The 26,373-nt window shown below is 39.7% G+C and overlaps 1 protein-coding gene across 1 annotated transcript in view; it reads right to left on the reverse strand.

Moving 5' to 3' along the window:
* The window catches only part of LOC111145089 (collagen type XVII alpha 1 chain), a 51,949-nt gene extending 50,395 nt beyond the window's left edge, over nucleotides 1-1,554 (reverse strand). Inside the window, exon 1 of the mRNA XM_022499719.1 lies at nucleotides 1,480-1,554. The gene's annotated coding sequence lies outside the window, so the exon portion shown is untranslated. The remainder of the gene's footprint in view (nucleotides 1-1,479) is intronic.
* Nucleotides 1,555-26,373: the final 24,819 nt, after the last annotated feature.

The following is a 26,373-nucleotide window of genomic DNA, read 5'->3' on the forward strand; positions in this document are numbered from 1 at the left end:
AAAACCATGCACTACTCTGATCTGTTAACACGGATGGAGCAAGCAGTTTGATGCCAGGAAAACCAGCGCCCTAGGGTGGATTGTCTCAGAGGCTTTGGTCTCTATAAACCTCAGCGTCAGGTGTGCCCCTGGCTACATCTGACACCCCTGATTTCCAGAATTTGGGGTCGAGGGAGTTTGGGCACCGGGTTTGTGATGCTGCCTCTTGTTTACAGCCCTTTTTCATGAAGTCCTGCTGCTGTTAGTAACAGCAGATGAGCCAAACCGCGTAGACCGATGCTGCTTCTGGTCAGGCGCAATCTGAGAATGAGCTTGGTTCTTAGGTGGGATCAATTTCATGAATCTGAGTTTCTATCCAAGCTTGAGGCAAGACTCTGTCACTGTCCCCAGGTCAACTCCGATCAGATTTGTGTGAGTGTTTTGAAGAGGCTCAGAGGAACGCTGGTGCCTCCAGTTTTCTGAAGGGCAGCCGTCAGGAGCTGACTTAGACCTGTGCCTTACTTCTAAGACGCAGCAGACAGCGGTGAGGAGAAACAGTTTGGCTTTTCGAATTATCTTTTAAAAAACCTCATTATATTTTATGGACATTAGCAAATCCGACTATTACCTACTGATGAACTGGGACTCACATGAAGCCATGTGCCAGGTGCTCTGTCTACCCTTCAAAAAAAGCAACATGGTCATTTGTCATTGAGCAGTTAAGGCCGTCCAGTGAGATACTGAAGGTGGGAATTCTCACCCCAGAATGATCTGGGGAGAGGGGGCAAATTGGCCAGTAAAGGTGTGTTACACAGACAAAACGTTCCCTTTCTTTTTTTTCCTTGTTCTAAATTTGACTCCAGGAAATTCCTGGATTATACCGTTTCAGATATTATACTTTACTTTAGATTAGAGGCGGTATTTTGAGAGCGTGGCAAACAACAATGTCCATCCATCCTCTCGAGCTTAATCAGGACCTGCAGGCGCGGAGCCAGGCGGCATCTCAGCTCTTTGCGCTCAGGGGCTGTTTCTACAAGCCCCCACTTACCCTCTCTGTGACTTCACCTCTGAGCTAGTCTCTGCTTCAAGGGAAGAGAAGGAAATGGAGAGGGGGGGAGAGCAAGTGCCAGAGACTGAGATCGAAGGAATCATAACTCTATCCTGTTCTGAATAAAATAATTTAACACAAGCCATTTTACAATACTGAAAATAATACCAAGAAAGAAAACCCAACTGGCCACAAGAGCCCAGTTTATCTTAACCGGCCTTCTTCTTCTTCCCCTAGAGGAACCTTTCTGACTGTTCCTTTAAAAGACCTCCCCCAAGCAGAATGCAGAAAGCAAAGGAACTTTTGGATCACTTAATTGTGTCTGCTGCAATGCTTGAACCCTAACAATTTCATCTTATTTTCTCTAACAAACACGCAAATTCCAAGAAGCAAATGCCAAGTCAAAGTCCCAGAGGAAGGGAGACAAAGGACAAATCCCTCCTGGAACTTACCTTCTTTGAGATTTGGAAGGGACTGGAAACAACTTTGAATAAAACCCCCTCTCTCTCTCTCCTCCTGATGTTTTCTCCGAGACGTTTGCAGACCCCACTTTTTTTATCCGGACCCAGCCCAGGTGTGTTAGAGCTGAGTGATCTTTCAAAAATGTTTACTTCTCCTGCTCTCCCCCTCGTTTCTTTCAGTTCTTCACTCCCTAACAAGTCCTGACAAAGGTGTGTCGGGCTTACAGTTACTCCACCCTTCCAATTATCTGACACTTGTGCATTTAAAAAAGATCTGCCTCCAGGAATCAAACTTTACAAGGGGCAGAACATTTCTCAGACCAGGGGAGTCCCATTAACCATTTTATGGGTCTGTGGGGAGAAAGGAACAAAGGTAAAGGAAATGCCCTTTATTATGTTTCCTTATCTTTCATAACCACAGTCCTGCCACAATGTGGCATTCCCCTTCCTTGTGGCCAGAGAATGGTAAAAATCCTAAGGTGCGTGACTCACGGTGTGGCCAGGCTCATGGGGGTGCCTGTGGGCAGAATGTTCGATTCCCAGAAGAACTATGAAGTTGGCCGGATTTATATTCAAGACCTGTTTCTCCTACATCTGCCTTTGCCCTCTTTGCTTCATTCTGACCCAGGCCGGGTCAAGCCCACCTGGAGGAAAGGGGTGAACTCATTGAAAATCAGATATCAGTGACTGAAAAGTGGGACAATTGATGACATAGGGATTCATTTTTTAAAAGGGTCAGCCAGATATAGTGATGTTTACTCCAAAGAGTGACATGTTAGTGACAAGATTTTAAGCACTTAGCCACCAAATAATGGAGAGATACTGCTGAGGAGGGTTGAGTCTCCATACACCCAAAGACGTGTGTGGACTCCCAGAAACTTTCTAGTTTTGGCTCATTTCCTGGAGCCATTAGACTTCCCTAAAGGGTCAATTTATATCAATCTGCATAATGCTCAAATACTTGCTTAGTATCTGGCTTTCCAGGACCCTAACGACTAGCTTGAGACTCATGCTATCACTAATAATGGGGAGTCTGAACCTGGAGCTCACTTAGATGGTATTCCCAATCCTGAGGGGAGCTGCTGGATTCCTGCAGTGTCTGCGCCCTGCTATGGTGGGCACTCAACCCACGTGGAACAGCAGTGGACCACTGCGCACCACCTGTGGGGGGTCTCACTCCTAAGCCCCCAACATTCAGCCCTGGAGTCATGCACTCAGAAGCCTTTCGGTGACCTAGAATGTGACACTCCTGGGTTCTTCCTTTCTGGGATGTTCCTGCCTACCCGAAATAAATACTTACTCAACGTGTCTGCTGTCAATCTCTTAGGAGAAGAGCATTGGGGATCTGGAAGATGGGGAGCTTACAGCACAAAATCAACATAAGCCTACATCAGTCATTCCTTTACTCACTCATTCTTGAATTACACAAAAACATGCTTAGAGCCAGACATTAAACTGTATGTTGAGAGTTCAGTGATGAAATATGGACATATTCCCTGTCCTTACAGAATTCACAGTCTAATGGAAGAAGGTAGGTCTTAAATAGTGTACTAGTCTGCTAAGGCTGCCGGGACAACATTCTGGTGGCTTACACAAAAGAAATTAGTTTTCTCACAGTTCCAGAAGCTGGAAGTCTAAGACCAACATGTCAGCAGCTAGGTTTCTCCCAAAGCTTTTCCCTCCTTGGCTTGCAAAGGGCTGGCTTCCTGTTGTGTTCTCATGCGGCCTTTTCCGTGTGTGCCCGCATCCCAGCTGTCTCACCATGTGTCCTAATCTCTTACAGGGACACCAGTCAGATTGGATTAGAGCCCATCCTAACAGCCTTGCATTAACTACTCATTAAAAGCCATATCTCCAGGGTGCCTGGGTGGCTCAGTGGGTTAAAGCCTCTGCCTTCGGCTCAGGTCATGATCCCAGGCTTCTGGGATCGAGCCCCGCATCAGGCTCTCTGCTCAGCGGTGAGCCTGCTTCCCCCTCTCTCTGCCTGCCTCTCTGCCTACTTGTGATCTCTGTATGTCAAATAAATAAATAAATAAATCTTAAAAAAAAAAAAAAAACATATCTCCAGATTGTGCTCACCTTCTAAGATATTGAGGGGTTAGGCTTCACCATCTGAATTTGGTGGGAGGGCACAATTTATAACAAATGAGGTTCACAACAAAAAAATTATGCATTGATACACAATTAAGAATGTGATAACTACTATAAAGAAAGAATTCTGGATTCTATCAGAGAGGAAGAGAGGTCATCTGGAGGAGGGATGGAAGGGCAAGTCCCACAAAGAAGATAACATTTGGACTAATAAGAGGATGGTTGAGCAGAGGTCATACAGATGAAAGGAGGGATTGAGATTGTTCTAGAATCTAGACAGGGAAGAAAATATTTGAGAAGGCTCTGAAGTAGAAGAAGCCAAGTAAGTTTGAGGAATAGTGATGCCACTCTATTTAAGCGTCCTAAACGAAGTGAGGATGGCAGTAGGAGAGAAGCTAGAGAGCAAGCAGGGGCAAGATCATGCAAGGCCTCATGAGCCACGGGAGGGAGGTGTTTTTAGGTATTAGAAAAATGTTCTTAAATTGACATTAGAAAGCAATTCTGGGAGCGCCTGGGTGACTCAGTGGGTTAAAGCCTCTGCCTTTGGCTCCAGGTCGTGATCCCAGGGTCCTAGGATAGAGCTCCACATGGGGCTCTCTGCTCAGCAGGGAGCCTGCTTCCCTCTCTCTCTCTCTCTGCCTGCCTTCTGCCCTACCTGTGATCTCTGTCTGTCAAATAAATAAACAAAATCTTAAAAAAAAAAAAAAAGCAACTCTGTACTGTCACCGTGTGAGTGTTTGGATTATTAAGAAAGAAGAGAGACTGGAATTAACCTTTTTTAAGGTCTATTATGTACCAGGTGTTTTATATACATTATTTTACTTATTCCCTATAGCAACTCTAAGAGGTGTGTACTATTGTGTTTTTTTCTTTTATAGCTGAGGAAAGTGAAATTCAGTGAGGTTGAGTAACCAGGCCAAAGATTTTACATCTAATAAGTGGCTCCAGAAAAGGCAGAGGGCCTGTAAATGGAGTTAATGATTGATCATAGCTACCTGATGAGGGCTCCTTACAAAACCAATGGTATGGGGTTCAAAGAGCTTCCAGGTAGATGAACACATCCACATACCAGGAGGGTGAGGCATCCTGGGTCCACAAGGACAGAAGCTCCTGTGTTCAGGACCTTTCCAGACCTTGCCCTGTGCCTCTCTTCATCTGGCTGTTCATCTGTATCCTTATCATATCCTTTAATAAATCGGTAAACATAAATGTTTCCCTGAGTTCTGTGAGCTCCTCTAGCAAATAATTGAATCCAAAAGCGAGGAGATCATGGGAACCTCTGATTTTCTGCCATACTGGACAGTAGATGTAGGTAACCGGGGGACCTATTATTGCTTGTGACCAGTGTCTGCAGTGGGGGGCAGTCTCGTGGGACTGAGCCCTTACCCTGAGGGATCTGACACTGTCTCCAGACAATGTCAGAATTGAAATAAATTGTAGGACACACAGGCATATGGAGTTGCTGTGGAGTTGCTATGGAGTTGTCTGATGTGGGAACCCCTCCCTCTGTCTGCCCCCATTTGGTAAACAGAGTGTCCAAAGTGCTATAGGCTTGTAGACATGTGAGAGTAAAGGAAGACACAAGAGGAGGACTAGATTGGGGTTTTTTGTTTTGTTTTGTTTGCTTTTTTACACACAGTGGCAAAGCCTATATTCCATTCAACTCTTGAACTCTACTTTCCCACTGCCAGGTGTATCACTGAAATTTAAATTTGCCCATAGCTTTGAACTGAAAGAAAATAGACATTATCAAAATAGATCAGGCCAAGAGCAAATGACAACTTAAATCAGAATGAAAACCATTTGAATAGTGGGGATATTTGCCGCCAACAGCATTATGGTGTTGATATAATTTCTTGATGCATTTAGATAAAAATCTATCTATTATGACTTGGCAACCATAGACCAATTATTTAACTATAATGACTGTATAACATGCTAACGAACTGTTGGAATCAGCATGGCTTTTTCCCCCCCTTGGGGTACTGTAATAACATAATTCTCCAAGGACAATGAAAGAGTCACACCCAAAATAGATAAACCCCAAAGTAATTCATCCAAGATCCTCTGAGCTAACTCAATAGCTATTAAGTCTATGTCTATGTGTGCATGTGTGTGCTGTTTACAGAGTCTTGTACTAAGCATTCTGGGAGAGAAGAAAATTAAAAGAATTCTAGCATTTATATTCGTTATTCAACATTCATCATTTACTGTACTTAGCAAAATCATTTATAAGAAGACATTATCTTGGTACATGGAGTGAAAGAAATCTTATGTTCATTCAACATTTGTATATCAAATTCCTACCATATGCCTGGTACTAAGGGAGCTATCTTTTAAATGTTTTAAATTAACCAGAAAAAAACAAAATCCTTGCTGAAACAAAGGAACAGAATCAGATTTAGGATAGAGCAGTGACTAAGACACCGGAAAGGTGTTTCTTATTCCCTGCTCCTTTCAGAGCTGTGTTAATGAGTCATGTTTAATCAATGTGTGATGGACTAGAAAGAAAATTCCCTTAAGTGGTAACCGGAAGAATATTCATCCTCCCCAAATTATCTACTGACTTTTAAATAGGTTGGGGAGAAAGGATGCCTGTTCACGTGTAGCCCAGATTGGCACCTGGTGACCAGATTCTCATCACTTGCTGAGCAACGTTGAGTATAGGTGGATCCCGTTTTACGTGGCTGCCAAGTTTCTGAAAAGTGATGTGTAAATCCACTTTTTGGTGAGAGGGTATTTTTGTCAAATGACTACTCACTACCTTGTTAATCTATGTGAACACAGAGTTTTCTTTATCTATTTGGTTTAAAGGAATGTACCCTATCGATTTCCATGGATTTTGTGACCCTCCTTTCATAAAACAACATCACTTCATAGTGATATGTTGTTCTGATGATACTTTCCTCCAGGAATCCTGAAGTTTTGGGATATACTTGCCTTGTCTTCCTAAGAGACAATAAAAAGTTCACTGAGAAGGAGGTGAGGGAAAATCATTTTATATGTAATGAGATAATTCCAGTACCTACAGTCAGTGATTCAGCTCTTTTGTTGGATAGTAAATCCACTGGTTTAAAAAAACAAAAAACAAAAAACACCAAATTCCTACATATTAAAATAAAAATGATACAAAAATGATACAATAATTATTGCAGTTTGCTATTCTATTTCGAAGACCAGAAGACCATATTTCTGCCTGGCTCTCTCTTTGGTTGCATATACTCCTGGATAGTAAGACTTCCTTGTAAACAATGAGGACAACAGCATATGTCACAGTTTATGGAGCAGTCTGGCTTTTGGAAGGATGCAACTGAGACACAGTATACCAACTCCTGCCCTTCACACATGAGCTTAAATTCTCCATCTGCTTTTCCTGTCCATAATGGTTCCTGAATTGTTCTCAAACCATGTTCTTTGCCGCCTTTTTAAAATAATAGCAAAGCACCTGGTTTCTTTTCTTCCATTTCTAATTTCAGATCTATTCATTTATCTACTCAGAACCCATACGTGTTTGTTGAATGAGTAAACTAATATGTATTGAGTGTCTACTCTGAGCAAGGCATTGGGTGTGGAGATACAATTGAAGATGAAATGTAAAACATGCCTTTAAGGAATTTACAACATGAAAAAAATATATATGGATACCCAGCTGTGGGCGTCAGCTATTGTTTCATAAAAGAGTTGTCATTTGAGCTGTACTTAAAAGGAGGGGTGCTATTAAGAAACTGAGGGCAGAGTTGAATTTTCAAGCACAGAGTCCAGCATGAGAGCCACCGACCTAGGAAAGAGTAAGGCTTGGGTGGAAGATGGTAAAACATACCATGAAAAAAAGAGTAGCTGGGAGAGGTTGGAAGTGTAGGGTGTGCCAGTCGGATCATGGGAAATCTGAAATGCGTCTGAGGAATGTCTACGTGCTTCCATGGGTGAGAGGGATTTATGGGAAGTTGAGAAATGGAATGATGGAAACTGGGTGGAACAAAGATTAGTGTGGTGACAATGTAGAGTGGACCAGAGAGATGAGACTGAGAAACTAAAAAGGACACCGGGGTAATAGTTTAGGTGAAACATAAGGGCTGAAGCTTAGGAAGGCAAAGATGAAAAGAGGAAAGGAACCAAGGGAGCCAATATCAGGGAGGCTGGGAAGACACAGGGCATTGAGTGATTGCTGTTAGGATGAGAAAGAGGGTAGGACTTGGGATGACAATGAGATTTTTCCAAGCCAGCCACTGACCACAGCAACTTCCCTCCTTTTCCCTAATTCCAAAGGCCTTCCACCTTCCTCAGAACACCACCTTACAGCTTACAAAGGGATATGGGGTCGTGGGGGGGGGAATCATTCCCTTGACTTTTTCCTGCCTCTGTTTTGTCCTATGTTCATTATCTAACACATGACGTGATGGTCCACATCTTAGTCAACAGAGAAATGCAAATTAAAAAATAGGTTTAAAAAATAGTTTCATTTTCTGTCTTGAAGAATTTAGAACTAAGACAATAGGATAATATTAAAATATATCACCTATAGAAAATACACTTAAATAGTTTAAAAATACCATGTGTTATTTTTAACACATGCTCTACCAGATTATCTGTAACTTGTTTCTTTTCTTTTTTAAAACATGTATTTATTTATTTATTTATTTATTTTTAAGATTTTATTTATTTATTTGACAGACAGAGATCACAAGTAGGCAGAGAGGCAGGCAGAGAGAGAGGAAGGGAAGCAGGCTCCCCAACAAGCAGAGTGCCTGATGCGGGGCTCTATCCCAGGACCCTGGGATCATGACCTGAGCCGAAGGCAAAGGCTTAACCCACTGAGCCACCCAGGTGCCCCAAAACATGTATTTATTTATTTAAAAATTTTTTAAAATGTATTTATTTTTTAAAAAGGGTTTATTTATTTGAGAGAGAGAGAGAGAGAGAGTGCATGCAAGTGGGGGAGAGGGGCAGAGCCGGAGGGAGAGAGAGTCTCAAGCAGACTCTGGGTTAAGCATGGAGCCCAACATGAGGATCGATCTCATGACCCTGAGACCATGACCTGAACTGAAACCAAGAGTCTGAAGCTCAGTCGACTGCACAACTCAGGTACCCTTTTTTTTTTTTTTTTAAAGACTTTATTTTTTTGACAGACAGAGATCACAAGTAGGCAGAGTGGCAGGCAGAGAGAGAGGAGGAAGCAGGCTCCCCGCTGAGCAGAGAGCCCGATATGGGGCTCGATCCCAGGACCCTGGGACCCTGGGACCATGACCTGAGCCTAAGGCAGAGGCTTTAACCCACTGAGCCACCCAGGCGCCCCAACTCAGGTACCCTTTAATATTTATTTATTTAAGTAATCTCTGGGGTGCCTGTCATTCTTAGTCTTCTGTTTGGCACTGTTCACCTGCCCACCCTGGCACTGTTAAATCTCTCTAAGAACTGGGATAAGCCAAGTGATTTGTATTCATATGCTCAGAAATGACATGGAAGGGACGTCAGAAGCATCAAGGAGATGAAAAGTTCAATAGAGCTCATAGAAAAAGATGATCTCTAAAAAAGGAATTACTGAATATAAATAGGCCAGTTGTTTAAAATGTGTGTGAGGCTTGATCTCTATTGGGGAGCAAGGAAAAAACAATTCAACAAAAGAGGAGGAAGCCACTTGACAGCTGGATTTATTACTGGATTTTAATGGCTTTTAGCCCAAAGATCTGCAATGTCTGTATCAGGTGATGAATATTCTGTTGTACTTTAGGCCATGATTCAGAAGATGGGCTTGGTTCTCACAAACATGTCCACACAAGGACTATCTTTATTAAGATGAAGACCACACCCTATTATCTGGTTTGTGGTTACCACTATTTTCCTCATGGGTATATCTTTAACACACAGATTCACGCTGAAAATCACATCTTACGGCCTGAACTGCTCATTGACTCAACATTCAGTGATTATAAAACTCATACCCCCAATTTTTTTTTAAAGATTTTATCTATTTATTTGGGAGAGAGGGAGTGAGAGAGAGAGTGTGCACGGAGGGGAGGGAAAGGGAGAAGCAGAGTTCCTGCTGAGCTGGGAGCCAGATCCTGGGATTCTGGGATTCTGGCCCGAGCTGAAGGTAGACACTTAACTCACTGAGCCACCCAGGTGCTCCTTTTCTAAAAAGTTTCAAACTATTTTTTTTCATAAAACAAGTTCCCAACTTGTGTTTGCAGCCCCTGGTGTTTTAGCCATTTGCCAGAATCAGATACAACTCAGATAATTTAAATGCAGTAAAATTCACCTTTTTTGTGCTCTATGAGTTTTGATAAATGCTAGTAGCTGTATAACCACTCTTCAAGATCTAGAACAGTTCCATCACACCCCCCAATTCCATTGTGCTCCATTGCAATTTACCTCCATCTCCAGCCCCTGTCAACTAATAATCTGTTTTCTATTCCTATGGTTTCCCTTTTCCAGCATGTCGTGTAATCATACAATACATAGCCTGTCAAGCCTGGCTTCTTTGACTAGTATTTGAGATCAATCCATATTGTGTACATCACTAGTTTGCCTCTTTTTATTACTAAGTCATATTCCATTGTTTTGATATACAATTTTTATACATTCATATTTTGATGCCCATTTGGATTATATCTCATTTTTGTCAATTACGAATAAAGTTACTTTAAACATTATGTAATTATATTGCATGAACCTAAGTTTTTATTTTTTGTGGGCAAATACCTATGAGTAGAATGTTGACCTAGGTAAATATAGATATAATTTGTTAAGAAGCTGACAAATTGGGACACCTGGGTGGCTCAGTTGGTTAAGCAGCTGCCTTCGGTTCAGGTCATGATCCCAGCATCCTGGGATCGAGTCCCACATTTGGGCTCCTTGCTCAGCAGGGAGCCTGCTTCTCCCTCTGCCTCTACCTGCCACTCTGTCTGCCTGTGCTCACTCTCTCTGACAAATAAATAAATAAAATCTTAAAAAAAAAAAAAAAAGAAGCTGACAAATTTTTTAAAAAATATTTGTGCCATTTTGCATTTCCACCAGTCATGTATGAGAGGTTCTTTTTGTTCCACATCTTTGTCAGCTCTTGGTATTGTTTGTTCGTTTGATTTTAGTCATTCTAATAAGTGTGGAGTGGTATTGCAATATGGCTTTAATTTGCATTTCTCTGTTGACTAAGATGTGGACCATCACGTCATGTGTTTATTTACCATTCATATATTTTCTTTGGTGAAGTGTCTGTTCAAATATTTGCCCATTCTCAAACTGGGCTGTTTTCTTACTATTGAATTTTGATAATTCTCTCTATATTCTGAGTGTAAGTCCTTTTAGAGAGAGGTGTTTTTGCGGGTATTCATCCCAATCTGTGGTTAAACTTGCCACTTTCTTTCATTTCCTTTTTTTTTTTTTAATATTTTATTTATTTGAGAGAGAGAGCATGAGTTGGAGGACGGGCAGAGGGAGAGAGGGAATGTTAAGCAGACGTGTTGCTGAGCGCAGAGCCTGTCATGGGGCTCAATCTCACAAGCCTGAGATCACAGCCTGAGCCAAAATCAAGAGTTGGATGCTTAACCAGTCAAGCTGCCCAGGTGCTCCTGCAGTCTTTCATTTTGCTTATGTATAAGCGTACACTATATATATAAAGCATAACCATACATAACTGCATATGTGGTTGGTATTAGGATTTTAAATAAACTTGTCTATTAGATCAATTAGTAGTAAGAAAAATAGAAGTTTTTATTTTACCTTCATTTATTCCTTTTTCGAGGTTCTTCCTTACTTTATGTAGACCTGAATTCCTGACCTATATGATTTTCCTCTTCTCCAAAAAACTTCTTTTAGGGACATCTGGATGGCTCAGTAGGTTATGTGTCTGCCTTCAGCTTAGGTCATGATCCCAGGGTCCTGGGATCAGGTCCCACATTGGGCCCTCTGCTCAGCAGGAAGTCTGCTTCTCTCTCTGCCTGCCGTTCCCCCTGCTTGTGCTCACTCTCTCTCGGTCTCTCCCTCAAGCTAAAAAAAGAAATAAAATCTTTAAAAAAGGTAAACAAAACCCACTTCTTTTAACATTTCTTGAAAGACAGGTCTATTGGCAACTCATTCTCTCGATTTTTGTTTGAGAAAGTCTGTATTTCTCACTGACCCCTTTTATTATCCCCCCCCATAGCAGAAATGATTGGCAGTAATGATATCCCATCATAATCTCTGTGATCTCATTTGAGATTTGTTCCTTGGGCAGATCCCTCTGTTTTTCTCAGTAGCAACATTAAATATTAAGCATGACATGTGCTATTTGTTGCAGTTATTTAAGATTTATCCTCTGGGGAAGATGCTCATGCAGGGTGATCTGCTTTAGAACTATTAATTTCATCTTTTTAATCCATAAGCGAATTCAAATCATTAATAGTGTGGTGAGTGTCAATTGGTATTATGGACAGGATGTGATCAAGGAGCTCCAGAGTATTTGGAAGAAGTGCGTAGCACATGCCAACTTCTCATGGCTCTGTGCACAGCGTTCTGTATATATAGACTGAGGATGGATCATCTGTCAGAGCGGTCATGGTGGTGGCCTCCCAGTTCTACCCCCCAAACTGTTTACCTTAACCTCCTGTCCTTGTTAATGATGGTTTAGGAAGGAAATGTGATCCATTTGTGGCAAATTGTACATGAAGAAAGCCTATCTAGGGACTTCAGGGAAAGGCTTATTGCTTCTAAAGAGACAAGAGATAACCCTTTTCTTTTTCAGGGTATTGTTATGTCTGGATGTGGTGTGGACCTGCTGTGACCTGCAGCCACACGAACGAAATCATCACAGTGAGGAGATGAGAACTGAAACTATCCCTGCTCCTCATGACAACAGTGAGTGCTGGAATAAACAATGAGCCACCCCATCTCTAAATTCTCCATATGTTGAGATTATAAACTTCCTTACCATTTAAGCCAATCTGAGTTGGTATTTTCAGTTACTGGAGTTGAAAGCATCCTCATTGATACTTAATAATAAGTAATGGTATTCTCGGGTACATAATAAGTAATGGTATTGTCTAAATATACGTAGATGCTGTTGTGAATAACAAAATATAAATTTACTGTAAATGTTAGTGAAGTCAAGTGTTCCTCTGGTATTGCCTAATTTTTAATTTTTTAATTTTTTTAAGGATTTTATTTATTTATCAGATAGAGATCACAAGTAGGCAGAAGGGCAGGCAGAGAGAGAGGGGGAAGCAGGCTCCCTGCTGAGCAGAGACCTCGATGCAGGGCTCCATCCCAGGACCCTGGGATCATGACCTGAGTGGAAGGCAGAGGCTTTGACCCACTGAGCCACCCAGGTGCCCCTGCCTAATTTTTTAATCAATTGGTTCCAAAAGGACATATATTATCATGTAAAATACTTTGTATTTTACATTACTCTGTAAATTACTTTGACTGTAATTACTCTACAAAATACTTTGACTTTAGATATTCACTTTTCAAAGGTTGAGAGTGATTCACTCAGATGTAAACACTCAAATATAGCTCCCTCATTGTCAAAACCACAAACACCCAAGACTCACAAGTACCAATTCTCAGAAGATGTCAGAATCTTGAGTTTAATTTTAGTAAAAATGGGCATACTTCGAATATTAATATCATAAAATCTTGGAGCTCAAAGAGGTCTTAGAGATCACCTAATGATAATACAAGTGAGAAAATTGAGACCTAAATAAACTAAATATGTTATTAAAGGTCATTAATGACAGAGTCAGGACTAAGATGTAGGTTTTTGTTTGCTTGTTTTGCTATGGCTTAGAGAAATGTTCAAGATGTTTTTCGGCACTCTTAACTATCCTGCCTACTGAGGAGCTTGAAGGATTACCAACCTTATGGATCAAGCACGTGCCTCTAAAGTCCTGTGCAAGTTTTAGCAATTCTCAATGATGAACTAAAGCAGAAAAATCCTGCTCTTGATGATTTTACCAACCACCCATTTCTCTTGGGAGTAAGAAGTAAGCTCAGCCATTCTGCGTACTAACAAGATACTTGGAAGGGCAAGATAGTTAGTGTGGCATAAAATCAAATTTATGAAGAATTTTTTTGGTATGTACTTTATCATTATGCTCTTTTCATCGATATGAAATAAAGCAGCCACAGCAGAAAGAGTACCTGAAATGGATACTAACATTTAAAAGAAACTGTTATCATTTCTTATTACCTCAGACCTCTTCAGCCTCTTCGGCCTATAGAGCACTTAATTAAAATTTTAAATGGCCAAAAAACTATAAAGATCCAATTATCCAATGCTAAACCTCACTGATCATCAGGGAAATACAAATCAAACCTACAATGAGATAGGACCTCACACAGAATAGTTAAAATCAACAACACTAGAAACAACAGGTGTGGGCAAGGATGTGGAAGGAACCCTCATGCACTATTGTTGGGAATGTAAACTGGTGCAGCCAGTGTGGAAAATGGTATGGAGGCTCCTCAAAAAGTTAAAAATGGAATTAACCTTATGATCCAGCAATAGCACTACTATGTATTACCCAATGAATAAAAAATACTAATTCAAAGGGATACATGCACCCCAATGTTTATAGCAGCATTATCTACAATACCCAAATTACGGAAACAACCCTAGGCTCTACCGACTGAAGAATGAATAAAGAAGATGTGATAAACACACACACACACACACACACACACACACACACACAGGAATATTACTCATCCACAAAAAAGAATGAAATCTCGCCATTTACAATGACATGGATGGAGCCAGAGAGTAGAACGCTAAGTGAAATAAGTTGGTTAGAGAAAGACAAATACCATATGATTTCATTCATGTATGGAATTTAGAAACAAAGAAAAAAAAATGAGCAAAGAGAAAAAAGAGGGAGAGAGAGAGAGACAAACCAAGAAACAGACTCTTAACTATAGAGAACAAACTGGTGGTTACCAGAGGGGAGGTCTGGTGGGGGATGGGTGAGATAGCAGATGGGGATGAAGGAAGGCACTTGTGATGATGAGCACCGGGTGATGGATGGGAGCGCTGAATCCCATATTGTACACCTGAATCTAAAATGACACTGTATATTAACTACCTGGAATTTAAAAACTTAAAAAAAGAGTGAGGAAAAAAAGAAATATCTTCATTAAAAAAATCCAATAATCCTCCTCCTTCCCCAGAACTAACAAGAAGCAATTTACACTTCACTATAATTTTTTTAAATAATAATCCCACATAACTTGGAAAAGTATCATAAATAAAGTTCAGGTCATCAATAATAATATATCACCATAATTGAAACAACACTGTAATAGGTAATTTTGGAGGGAAGTAGGCAGTCTAAATCCAAAACCTGGAAAAACAGACCTAAAGTGAGCAAAAATATCTGAGTTGATTGCAGTCGTATTGACTTAACTATATATAGAACCTCACAGGACTGTTTAAGACTGCCTGTTTTCTTAGCAATAACTTGTGGCTAGAGAGCGGTGTTGCTGGCAAAGGAAAAACACAAAAGGGGACTCTTCCTTTAAAGGGATAAGAATGCAGCAGGTATGTGACCTTTGGGTTTCCATTTTTGGTTTGTCTGAGTTAACTCGGGCATCCGAGAAAGGGCTGGGAGAGTTAACTTGTTTGTGTAAACCTTAACTTAGTAAGACTATGAGGGTTTTTTGGGTTAGGAGAGAGATACAGATGGGTGACTGATGAAAGACAGGAGAGTTTCCTCTGATGCTTAAACAAATGGGGTTGGGAGTAGGTAGCGTGGGAGGGAATTTCCGTTAGTTCAAAATATGATAAATCAAAGGGGATTTTACCACAAAAGCTGGGAAGGGATTTTGAAATATAAAGTTAATTTCGTCTGATCTTACACCACTGAAAAGCCTCACAGCAATTATCTCCTTGTGCTCTCAGAAAGTTCTTGCAACCCATCAGAGTGCTAGCTCATTAAAGTCTGAGCACTCACCCTAGAACACCACCAGGCTTATTCTAGGGCTCAGGAAATGCATGGGGAAAATGTAAACCATCATTGGCTATTTTGGGAAATCCACATAGTGTTTAAACCTAACAATAAAGCCAACAAGTTTAAGCTTCTTGTAACAACGTGGGCAGGAGGCCTTATACAGGTAGCCAGATTCCCCCTTCCCATGAAGAGATGGACACTGTTCTCTTCCTGGATATCAGTGCCCAGTTAGAGAAAGAAGAATACAAATCAGAAAAGTGAGTCCTACCCCATGGGCAAGACTGGCTGGAACGATTTGGTATCAATAGAACTTAGGGCCAACTGCAAATGTAATGCCTACGGACACCATCCTTGCTGGTCTGGTTAATGAAACTGGGGGGCCAACTTTATCTCCTTCCCCACATAGGACATTGTTCTTTGTACCTCCTCTGCACCTGCCCACACTTTCTCTGCACCTCTAGTACTTGAATGCAGCTGTTTGTTTTCTTAAAGTCCTTGGAGAAATGGGCTGGGTTTTACTTTTTTTACTCCATTCCCAACACCAAACACAGTGCTTATTGTGTAACAGACAATCAGTAAGTTTCCTCTTTCCTGAGCTCCTGATTAGTTTTTTCCCAACCAGTACCGTCTGCCTCCATAGATATCCTGTTGGCACTTCGCTATCCACATGCTAAGACCCGGACCTGTCATAGTCCCCCGTCCCCTCTTCTAGGCCATGTCTCTGATGGCTGTATTCATCTTTGCATCTACAGAGTCTGGTCCGTATCCAGATCACTGTAGTATTCAAAAAATATTCCTTCCAAGTGGAATGAAAGTAAGGAAAAAGAGAACCGAAAAGAAGTATGAGGCAGAAAAGAAGGAAAATTAAGAAGGGAGTCATGAACGTAGCAAAGAAGGGAAGAGGAGGACAGTGCATGGGAAGATGAGAAAGATTATTTAGACTGGTTTTCCCTAAATCAGGAGGGATAGAATGCATCTAGAGCCCTCAACAGAAGAGCTAGAACACTCTTGCAATTTCTTCCACTTCCCTTCCAGCATTTTCTTAACTGTTTCCAATTTGGGTTAGACTCTTGATGTTTTGTGAGTGTGATGAGAGAGGGGACTTGTGGGTGTGTTTCCACCTTCTCATCCATTCCAGCATGCACAGGTAATAGCAGCAGCTGGGCTCTTTTCCACTACAGAACCTGGTACCCGTTGGAGAAAATAAAGTGTGATCAGACTCCTTATTCCTAACCTCAGAGTTCTTGAGGTGAGGCTCTGAAATGAAGGTCTGGGGTTAGGTTTCATTTGCTTTTCCCATGGGGAATGACTCCCTATTTTGCCTCAGGTAAAGGGACAGGACCTTGTTTGTTCTTCTGGTCCTGGAGTTTTTACAGTCTTGTTAACTTAGTGTATATTTCTTTTTGGGGTTCTATTGCCAGCTTATTCTAAGTCTGATGCTCTAATCTCTTTGAGTGATGACACGTCATAACTATAACCCCAAGACATTTTCAGGTAAAGGCAGGATACAGGCACTCCTTGATTTTATTTATGGAGGTACATTCTAGCCCACAGGGAAATGTGTAAGAAATAGTGTCATCGTAAGGGGTTTGGTAGAATCATGCTGACATCTGGTAGTTGTGAGGGGTGTTTAGATCGATGAAAAGAGCATATTCCAGAGAAATTATCTTTTTTCAACACTTGTTCCAAAAAGAGGTTTAAAGGACTCCTGTGATTTTTTTTTTTTTTTTTTTTTTTTTTTTTTGTTAACCAGTGAAAGTACCTGCCATTCCTAAGGGAGCTGTCCTTACATGTTTAGTCTCAATCTCTACACCCCAGATTCCTGGCATCCCTGGGAGAGGTTTTTCTATTGGAATGGAGAATTTTACTGAAATATAAATAGGCAAGAGTTTGTGAACTAACTCCCTCAGTCAGCACATGAGACACAATGTGAAAACCAACAACAGAAGGTCCCTTCCTGCTGAAAGCTCTGGCCCAGAGACTTGAAGGATATTCTTTTTTGCAATCTTTTAAACAAAACAGTACAAGTCCTCATAAAAATAAATTATTTACATGATATGAACCCTATTAAGAGATTTCTGTAGATTTCTAATTTACATGAATATTAAAAACAATTCAGCTTGTTGACTTCAGGCATGGTGCTCACAAGGAAATTAGGTAACAGTATAGGGTAGGCTCAGTTCAACCCCATACAACGCACCAGTTGTCCAAAAATTGGAGTTCATGGGTAAGAATCTTTTTCATGTAAGAAGAACAACACATTCTTCTTCTTCTTCTTCTTCTTTTTTTAAAGTAGGCTCCACACGCAGCACAGGGCCAATATAGGACTTGAACTCACAACCCTGAGATCAAGACCTGAGCTGAAATCAACAGCTGGATGCTTAGCTGATTGAGCCATCCAGGTACCCCAATACATTCATTCTTAATAAAACAAATGACATCCCCCATACAGCAGAAAAGTGAGCACACAGTTCATTTTTAGATGAGTTGGATATTCAGCAAATCATTAACTGCATGGATGAACCCCACATTCCGTTAAGTGTTTACTTTTGTGCAGCTCTATTTACCTGGACACATCTGAGAACCTTGCATTTCCGAAGGCAGCTAACAGTGTTCGGCAGAGAACAGACATGGGCTCAGAGGTGAAAGCCTGTTGATATCTCAGAGACCTTCTCAGCCACACCTGAATTCCAAGATCATGGTTTATCACTGGGTAAGAATATTTTCAGAAAAGAAGTATAAGTCTATATATCTGCTATTTTAAAGTAATATTTAGATCTGGTAGATGGAAATCTCTAACAACAGAGATGGGTGATAGAGGATGAAAATATAATTTAGGATACTTTGAGAGCTCCTGTGATCTTCATACAAAAGAGTGTGATATAGGAGAAAACCTGAACTAATGAATGAAGAGTTCCCTTCTAGCTTCACAGCAACTCACCCTCAGGTAACACACTGCTTTGTTGTAGCTAGCAGTTGAAGGCACTATTTTATTGAATAAGCAACTATCACCATGTTTGTATGCATACAAATAGGTATTAAAGTGTTTAACAATGGGTATTTATTTACAATGGAATATTATTCTGCCATAAAAAAGTGGAATCTTTCCCTTTGCAATGACGCGGTTGGGGCTAGAGTGTATTATGCTAAGCGAAATAAGTCAGTCAGAGAAGGACAAATACCATATGATTTCATTCATATGCGGAATTTAAGGAACAGAACAGATGAATATGGGAAAAAAAGAGAGGCAAGCCATAAAACAGACTCCTAACTGTAGAGAACAAACTGAGGGTTGCTGGAGGGGAGGTGGGTGGCGGATGGATTAAATGGGTGATGGGGATTAAGGAGGGCACTTGGGTGCTGTATGTAAGTGATGAATCACTAAGTCTTGCTCCTGAAACTAATATTACACTATATATTAACTAACTAGAATTAATTATTTATTTATTAAATATTTATTTATTTATTCTATAGAGCGAGTGAGCAGGGAGAGGGGCAGAGAGGGAGAGAAGCTGATTCTCTGCTGACCGTGGAGCCCAACACAGGACTCAATCTTATGACCCTGAGACCTTGACCTGAGCCTAAATCAAGAGTCAGATGATCCACCTACTAGCAACCCAGGTGCCCCACTAACTGGAATTTAAATAAAAACCTGAAACACAAAAAAAGAAAAAGAAAGAAAGAAGGAAAGAAAAGAAAAGAGAAAACCAGGGGCGCCTGGGTGGCTCAGTGGGTTAAAGCCTCTGCCTTCGGTTCAGGTCATGATCCCAGGGTCCTGGGATCGAGCCCCGCATCGGGCTCTCTGCTTGGCGAGGAGCCTGCTTCCTCCTCTCTCTCTCTGCCTGCCTCTCTGCCTACTTGTGATCTCTATCTGTCAAATAAAATAAATAAAATCTTTAAAGAAAAAAAAGAAAAGAGAAAACCAATGATTTTCTCACAGTTGTAAATAATTTCTCATGACTTTGTTGTTTTAATATTTTCCATGAAGAAAAAAGTTCATTAAGCCTAGGATCCGGGTGCCTGGGTGGCTCAGTGGGTTAAAGCCTCTGCCTTTGGCTCAGGTCATGATCTCAGGGTCCTGGGATCAAGCCCCACATGGGGCTCTCTGCTCAGCAGGGAGCCTGCTCCCTCCTCTCTCTCTGCCTGCCTCTCTGCCCACTTGTGATCTGTCAAATAAATAAAAATAAAAATAAAAAAAGCCTAGGATCATTAAATATCAATCTAATCCTTTCCAATGTTTTGGTTTAGCAGAATTAGCATTATAATGAGACCACACTAGTGGTCTATATAATTTGTATAATTATATAATTTCTATATAGTCTTGCTTAAAATGTTGTAAACCCATCCTGCCTCATCATAACTATGAGCTGCCTTTGATATTATTCTTGACTTTGGATTTCATTAATTCTATTTATGGACTGCATTTATATGACATGCTGTTTTGGTTGTTTTTGAACACATTTGAGTGTTATCTGCTTTTTCTTCTTCTAATATATAATCAACACTCTCAGTATGTTGTTCTCAATGACTAAAAAGTGGATTTATCTCTTACGCAGTGCTCATAACCACACATCCAACAAAATTCACTCTAAGAGGGACACCTGGGTGGCTCAGTTGGTTAAGCCGCTGCCTTCAGCTCAGGTCATGATCCCAGGGTCCTGGGATCAAGTCCCACAGCGGGCTCCTTGCTCAGCAGGGAACCTGCTTCTCTCTGCCTCTGCCTGCCTCTTTGTCTGCTTGCACACGCTCTCTGCCAAATAATAAATTAATTCACTCTAAGACCAAAATGCAGTCATTAGTTTTTCCCCATTAGTCCTGAGTATTTACTGGAAGCCACACTACATGCTTCTAAGTGAACGAAGGCAGGTGAGAAGTTACCTTCTTTTCCTGTCATGATATTAGTCACTTCCGAGGTGCTTCCCTGAGGAATGCAGGGGGAGGAGTGGAAGAAAAATCTGCTGTCCAGACCCCTTCCAGGTTGAATATGTTCAATATTCACATATTAAGGAATATGAAGCCCTTTGGGATGACTGTGCCAGGAGTAAGAACTTACACATCCTGTCTTGAGTCTTGTGTTGATTCAGAGCATGGTTCAGTAATCCTCAGTGTGGGGCTGAGGGTTGACAGCCCATGGCAAGCCCTGAAACATTATTATAGAATCTTTCACTGGGAATATTGACGTATCTTCTAATTGCCAAAGACAAATGCAAGATAGGCTATCTCTGAAATTTCAGGCCTAGAAAGCAACTATTTTTGCCCAGTACTTGGCTATAAATCCTTAACTTGATGTTACATAACGTGAACCACTGGCTAATGACAGAAAAAGAAGTTTATATCCTCTCTGGGAAATAGCTATAGTTATAAAGGAGACAAAATCAATCAGCAATGGGAAAGCATAATCATTATAGAAATTGTATGAAGCGAAAAGTAAAATTTAAAATCCATTCTACTGTAGTGGTGGATACAAGTCATTATACATTTGTCAAAACCCACAAAATACACATCACAAAGAATGAGCTCTAATGTAAACTATCCACTTTAGTTAAGAATAATGTATCAATATTGGCCTACAATTATAACAAATGTATCATGCTCATGATGCAAGATGCCAATAATAGAAGAAATTGTTATTGGTGGGGAAAAAATATGGGGGGATATATGGGAACTCTGTACTTCCTGCTCCATTTTTCTGTAAACCTAAAAGTCTTCTAAAAATATATAAAGTCTATTAATAAACAATTCTTTGAATTCAATAAGTATATATAATACAGCTAATATGTAGAAATGCTTGTTGCTACCTCAAAACTTCTGGATTTGAAAAAGGAATAAATCTTGAAACATAAAGAGAAAGTAATTGATTTATGGGCCACTTGTCTTTTGTTTTCCTTGCTTTAAAAAAATAACACACATAGAGAAAGGTATACAAATTATAATAATGCAGCTTAATGAATAATCACAAAGTGAACATACCCTCATAACCACCATCTATGGCAACAAATAGAACATCACTAGCCCTTAGCAACTCTGCTTTTCAGGAACTTTCAGTACCATAAGTTAATTTTGTGTGTCTTTGAAATTATTAAAATGGAATTATGGGATACATAATCTTTTGTGTATGATTTCTTTTGCTCAACATTATGTTTATAAGATTCATCCACATTGTCATGTGTAACACTGTGCAACTTTCCACTGTATGAATACACTACATGTTATTTCTATATTGACATTTGAATTGTCTCAGACTTCGAGTATTATGAAAAATTCTGCTACTTTCTTATACATGCCTTTTGTTGAATATGTGCACAAAATGCCTGCTGGACCTACACCTCAGAGTGCACTCACTAGCTTAAAGGATACGTACACTTTTAACTTTAGTAACGAATGCCAGATAGTCCACAGGACTTGACATTCCCACTAGCAATGTGTAAGCATTTCACCAACCAACCAAGAGTACACCAACACTTAGTACGGTCAGTCTTTTTCATTTTTGCTATTTTGGTGGGTCTGTAGTAGTATCTCATTGTGGTTTTATTTTTAATTTCCCTGTTTACTAATGAGGTTTCCTACCTTTTCATGTATTTATTGGCCATTTGGATAGATCCTTTGGTGAAGTGCCTGTTCAAGTTTCATGACTGTTTTTAAATTAGAACTGTTCGTCGTTTTCTTACTCATTTTCTTGGTATCAGTTATATATTTTGTAAATAACTCTCCCAACCTGTGGCATGTTTCAATCTTCTTAAATTTTTTTTTTTAAAGATTTTATTTGTTTATTTGACAGACAGAAAGATCACAAGCAGACAGAGAGGCAGGCAGAGAGAGAGAGGAGGAAGCAGGCTCCCCAATGAGCAGAGAGCCCGATGCGGGGCTCGATCCCAGGACCCTGAGATCATGACCTGAGCTGAAGGCAGAGGCTCAACCCACTGAGCCACCCAGGTGCCCCTTAAATTTTTTTTTAAATAAACAGAACCCTTAATTGTTTCCTTAGTGATCACTGTGTTTTATTTCTTATGTAAGAAATCTTTCCATTTCCCAAGTTTATGAAGATATCCTTTCTTATAAGTCTTCTAAATTGTCATTTTTTAATCTTTCACATTTGGATCTACATCCTCTTGGAACTGAATTTTGTGAATGGTGTGAATTAGGGGTGAATTTTAGTTTTTTCCCACATGGCTATCCAGTTGGCCCAGCAGCATTTATTTAAAAGATCCTTTTTTCCAGGCACCTGGGTGGTACAGTTGTTTAAGCGTTGGACTCTTGGTTTTGTCTCAGGTCAGCTCAGGTAGTGATCTCAGAGTTGTGAGACTGAGCCCCCTGATGGGCTCCAAGCTCAGCACAGAGTCGGCTTCAGACTCTCTCCCTCTGCTCTCCCCGTATGCTCTCTCTCTCTAAAATAAATATGTAAATCTTTAAAAACAAACAAATAAATAATCCTTTCTAGCATTTCTCTTTAGTGCTATCTTTTTAAAAAAAATTTATTTATTTGAGAGAGAGAGAGAGAAAGAGAGAGAGAGAGAGAGTGCGTAAGCAGGAAGAGAGGCAGAGGGAGAGGGAGAAGCAGACTTCCCACTAAGCAGTGAGCCTGACCATGGGGCTTGATCCCAGGACCATCCCAGGACTCCAGGATCATCACCTGAGCTGAAGGCATATATATGCTTAACTGACTGAGCCAGCCAGACACCTCAGTGCTATCTTTATCATAGGTCAAGTCTCTACTTCTACATGGGTATACTTTGGACTCTGCTTCACTGTTATGCATGGCTCTTTGCTCCAATTCCACGCTGCCTAGATATCATGATATCTTGATATCAACAAGATATCAACAACTTGTTCTCTTTGTTTTTGTTTCTCTTTGTCTTTCTTTTTTCAATGCATCATGGATGTTCTTGGGCCTTTGCATTTCCAGTTAAACTTCACAATGAACCTGTAAAACACACCTATATATACAAACATCTGCTAAGAATTTTTAAAAAATGAAATTGCACAAAATCCATATACCAATTTGAGGGAACTCAATGTCTTTAAAATGCCGTCTTCTAATTAAGGAGCCCTTGTCTAGATCTCCACTTATTAAGGTCTATGAGTTCTTAGAATAATGCTATATGGCTGCATATATTTTATAGTTTATATGCTTTATAAACATACAGTTAGTATGTCTTAATGTTTATAGTTTATATGCATATAGGTTTTATAAGTTTATATGTTCCATAATTTTATAGATTATACATTTCATAGTTTTCTGTGTAGAGGTTTTATGTCTCTCCTGGGTAGTAATGTTTTTGATCCTAGTTGAAATAATGTTTATAAAAATTTCATTTTATAAGTTTAATAGATTTTTTTTATCATTTTGACCCTATGTGTAGTGATCTTGCTATATTCTCATATTATTTAGAATAATTTATTTGCAGATTCTTTTGGATTTTCTTTATACTCAGTCATATCATCTGCATATATTATTTTTTTTCTTTCTAGTCCTTCTATATTTTCTTTCCTTCTTTTTTGCCTTATACTTTTAAATAAGAATTACATCATCACTCAGAACGATGAATAGAAATGATAATAGTAAGCATTCTTGGTATTCCCAATTTTAAAGGAAAAGTTTTCAACATTTCACCATTATATTTATTATAGTTTTTAAATTAAATACTTTATAGGTAAGTTTTTAAAAATTACTAATTTGCTTTTACTTAGCATGAATTAATGTTGAACTTTATCTAAATGCTTTTTATTAACCATCTATTTAGATGGTCATATGATTTTTTTTTTTTTTTTTGGCCAATATGGTGAACTATGTTGACTATCAAGTGCTAAATTAGCATTGTACTCCTATAATAAGCCCATTTTGGTTATTCACCTTATATATTTTGAGATTTGATTTGTTTGTTTAAGAATAAAAAATATTAAGATTCTAATTCCTTAAGCTCAAGGTATTGAGATGTCAGAGTGTAGAAAAAAATTTTGTGGACTAAAGGATTTGCTGTGGTGTATTCGGCAATATCAGGGCTCACATAGCTACAGTAAGAGAGTTGTCCAAGAAATTCTTCCAAGAGGGTTCTAAATTTACCCTGTTTAAAGCTAAGGCTAACCATCAAGGTTTTCTTATAAACCCTACTGTGGTCTGGGTACAGAAACCTTAGGAAGAGAGACTGTTCCTCCTAATTTTTGTTAGGGCTTCAGATTCACTTCACAGCAAAAAAGCCAGCCCTTGAGATAAGCAGTTAATAAAAATACCTTCAATGTGAAGCATTACTTGCAAAAATGAAACTTGATTCAAACAGAAGTGTTCATCTAGGCCTTCAGTGGTATAAAGTATCTGGAGAAGCCTAGACTTGGGTCTCAGAATTCATGCCATACTCTTTGAGCCATTTTATTTATGTCTCAATAATTAGATTTCCAAATCCTTTTCTTCTATGCCCCTGAATTAACATGGAAGACTTAGTGAGAGGGTCTTGATGGAAGAAGTAATGCTGAGCCACACTGTCAGAGGAGGCTGCTCCAGGCTATTCAACAGACTGGCGTCCTACAGTCCTTGTTAATCAGTTCTGTCAGTCAATACCTAGAAACGTGTTGGATTCACCTACTTATCAAGAACAAGCAATCAATAAGTCACTCTGAGCCTCAGAGGATTTCTGAGAGGAAGATGAGTCAAGATGTAGCCATTCGTGTTTTCTGAAGTTTGAGCAGCTAGTTGAATAGCGCTGGCTGTTCTCTCTTCTTGGGGATGACTAGTATAGAGCGTGGGCTAAAGCAGGACGTGTTTCCTCTGTGTTTCCCATTTCTTCTTACTCGCACCCTTTAGGACATCCTCGTATATAGTGACTCTAGGAGATACAGATGTACTTATCTGTTCATAGCATGTAGCACAAGTAACAAAAGTGTGTAACTCTTGTTAACTAAGATTTCAGTTTTTAAAAAGAGACTATATTTTTAAGATAGTGTTCCTCTAATATAAGAAGGGGTTAGGTGATAAACAGTGGAGCTCTCCATGGATATTTTAGTAGTCTTAAGTGTGGCCTAAAACCCGGGACTCTATAGCTTCAAATAATGAGTATGGCAATAGCAGATCATGGAATTCTGCAAGTGGTCAAGCATGGGGATGACATGGGCTCTTTGTGGAACAAAATAAAATAAAGCTATATTTCATTTTGTCATATAACTAAGAGCAATAATACTATCAAGAAAAATGACCAAAGTCTTTACCCCAAGAAATCCCAAAACTTCTATTAAACAAATATCTGTTAAATGTTGAGTAAACATTTAAATCAGTTTACCGATGTTTCTTCTTAATATTCCTCTGCTACCTATTCATTTGTTATCTGTTGTCCATTAGCAGACAAAAAAGTGTTAAGAAGAATGAATAGAAAAAATTGTAATTGGAAGCATCTTATATCTTTATTTTTTCTGCAAATTTAGAAAAGATCACCCTAATTTCGATTTTACCTATAAAACACCTTGAACTAGCTCATGGAACAGCATTGTTCTACTGGAGAACAATTTGAGAAAATTTGGCTAAATGAAAGATGAGAAAAGCTCTCTGATCAAGTTGTTCTCTTGTCCTGCCCCTGACATTTGTCCCCATCTGCAGCTTTAAGGTAACTACCACCAGTATCACTACCTTCACCACCATTACGTGGAGAGTAACTATCTGGAAAGTTGCATATTAAACACTTTATCTGCATCATTATAATTCATAGAGTAGATATTATTACCTCATTTGATAAATGATTTGAAAGACAGAGAGAGAGCGAGCCAGGGGAGGGGCAAAGGGAGAAGGAGAGATTCCCAAGCCAACTCCAAGCTGAGCACAGAGCCCAATGCAGGGCTCAGTTTCACAACCCTGAGATCATGACCTGAGCTGAAATCAAGAGTCAGATGCTCA

This window comes from Enhydra lutris, unplaced genomic scaffold (assembly GCF_002288905.1).
Source record: "Enhydra lutris kenyoni isolate GAN:26980312 unplaced genomic scaffold, ASM228890v2 scaffoldscaffold12, whole genome shotgun sequence".
NCBI lineage: Eukaryota > Metazoa > Chordata > Mammalia > Carnivora > Mustelidae > Enhydra > Enhydra lutris.